Below are 2,717 nucleotides of genomic sequence, written 5' to 3' on the forward strand. Positions count from 1 at the left end.
AAGCCTCTCAAGTGGCGGCGCGCCTAGAAGGCCTAGAAGGTTCGTAGAAGGTTCCTAGAAGAGACAGCCTCTCAAAGTGGCGGCGCGCCAGCTGTGGTCCCTGCTGTGGGTCGTGGGCTGCATGAGTAGCCAGGCCGGCATAGTTTGCGAGGTAGCACTCAAAGCTGTAGCCGGAGCCAGACTCGCACAGCGCCAGTGCATCCTGCAGCGTCGGAGACTGCGGCGGCGGCGGCGTAAGCGGCGGCGCAAGCGGCGGTGACGGCGGCGGTGGCGGCGGTGGTGACGGCGGTGGCGGCGGTGGCGGCGGCGGCGGCCCAAGCGGCGGAGGCAGCGGCGATGGCGATGACGGTGGCGACGGTGGCGGCGGCGGCGGCGGTGACGGTGGTGGTAGGGACGGCGGCGGTGGCGGCGGTGGTGACGGTGGTGGTGGGGACGGCGGCGGTGGCGGCGGTGGTGACGGCGGTGGCGGCGGCGGCGGCCCAAGCGGCGGAGGCAGCGGCGATGGCGATGACGGTGACGACGGTGGCGGCGGCGGCGGCGGTGCCGGTGGTGGTAGGGACGGCGGCGGCGGCGGAAGAGGCAGCGGCGGTGACGACGGCGGCGGCGGAGGCGGTAGCGGCGGCGAGGCTTGGACGACGCATCCGACTTCACCTGTGTCGGGGCGGGGCGGGGTGCTGCGCCGCGGCGAGAGAGTGTCGCAAGTTGTGCCTGTGGAAGTGTTCCGCACCAGGCAGGCGGCACGGCGCCGCTCGAAAGATGATGCGCGAGGCGCAGCAGATGTCCTGCACAGTACAACATCATGTCATGATAATGAATGCAAAAGAGGAATGCGCAGCAGATGCTGTAGATGCCTGGCCGCCCAGGCCGTTGCAGGCACTTGGCGAGTCGCCGCAGGTGCCGCAGCTGGCGTGGCAGCACGTACCTGGGCAGGTTGGCGGGGTGTGGAGATGTGTCACGGATGTGCATTAGGTCCCATTGTGCCCACCTTCCGTGCCCACAATGCCACACGCACACGATGGGGCGTTCAAACGAAGCGCGGCCTCGCACTGGACGCTCCTCTCCGCGACGGGCCCGGGCAAAGCCATTAGGGCCGTGCGAGTGTAGACGGTGTACCAGTCGATAGGGCTTGGGGGCGGCGGCGGCGGCGGTGACGATGGCGGCGGCGGCGATGGCGACGGCGGCGATGGCGGCGGCGGCGATGGCGGTGGCGGCGATGGCGGCGGCGCAGGGGGCACCGAGGGGGGTGCAGGAGGCTTCGGGGGCGGGCTGTGCGGCGGTGGCTTGGGCGGCCAAGGATGGATTGGAGGAGGTGGCTCTGGCGGTGTGGGCGGTCCCGGCGGACGGCTTGGCGGACTCGGCGGAGGCAGCCACCACCACGGTGGCGGGCGCGGTGGAGGTGGTGGTGGTGTGGCAGTCTGCCAGAACCATAGGGCGAGCGGGGAAGTGGTTACGAGAGACAGCATAGACGTGTACGTATTAGATCACAGAAATAGGCTCGAGACCGCCCTCATGAGACGCCGTTCTCAAGCCTCCGTTTGCTGCACCGTTTTTGCACCGTTTCTGGGCACGTTCTGCTCTGGCCGCCATCTGAGCTCGGGTCAGGAGGAAGCAGGAGGTCACCCATGGCCGAAGCCATTCTTGCAGAGATTGTGAAAACAAACGTGCAAAACAACGTGCAACCCTGTCTGCACGTCTCGCGCGCGCGTGAACAGGGCTCCAGGCCCCAAATGACGTGTGAGTGTTAGAGTTGTTTGTTATTGCTAAAAATCTCTCTCAAAACGTGTGAGTGTTTAGAGTTGTTGTTTGTTTGGAGAGAGAGAGATTTTTGCAATACCTGTTGTTGTTGTTTGGTATTGCTAAAAATATCTCTCTCAGATTGTGTCCCGTTCGATGCCATGTCCCATGAAGATCAGCTGTTCAGCTCGCGTTTCAGAGAGAGAGATTTTTGTTTTTGTCGTTTCAGCGGCTCAAGCGGCAAACTCGTGGAGCTGGGCTCTGCCACTGGGACCTTGGGAGGCGGATGCCAACAACAAATCTCTGCTCTCTCTCGGATGCCGGCCATGCGGGGAATTCCATGCAGGACGCGCCGTTTTGGTTTTAGCGCAACTTTCCTTTCTTCCTTTCTCGCGACACGACCAACTTTTGAAAGCCGGTGTCCCGGAGCCGGTCTCGCCGTGTTGGCTCGGGGAAGTCAAGAAGAAGAATTCCAAAAAGGGAAGTCACAAACGGGTACTTGCGCGGCGTTGGGAGGCACCCTCGGCTCGCTGGCTCGCTGCTGCACACCGAGGAGGTGGAAGAGAGTCTCTCCCGAGGTGAGCGCCACACGCACCCGCTACCTTCACAGCATCAGAGCCCGGAGCCGTGTCCGATACCACACTACTCTCGACAAAAAGTTGTTGGTATTGCCTCTCTCTCTCTCTCTTTCTACTCTCGTAGCGCCACACGCACCCGCTCGCCACCTTCCCTTATCACCCCAAGCACAGACGCAAGGGACTTTTGTTTCTTTTTGCGCGCCAGTCCCGTGCCCAGTGAAGAAAGAAAAAACATAAGCCAAGGGAGGGATGGGAGGACGGCACGCCGCCACCGTGCCCAGTAAAAGAAAGAATTTTAAGAAAACAGACAACCCAGAGGAGGGATGGGAGGACGGCACGCCGCCACCACATATTGTTGGGATTTTAAGGAGAGGAGTGTGGTGCGCTAGCCGTCGCCCACCCCTT

This window comes from Emiliania huxleyi, assembly GCF_000372725.1.
Source record: "Emiliania huxleyi CCMP1516 chromosome Unknown EMIHUscaffold_1180, whole genome shotgun sequence".
Lineage (NCBI taxonomy): Eukaryota > Haptophyta > Isochrysidales > Noelaerhabdaceae > Emiliania > Emiliania huxleyi.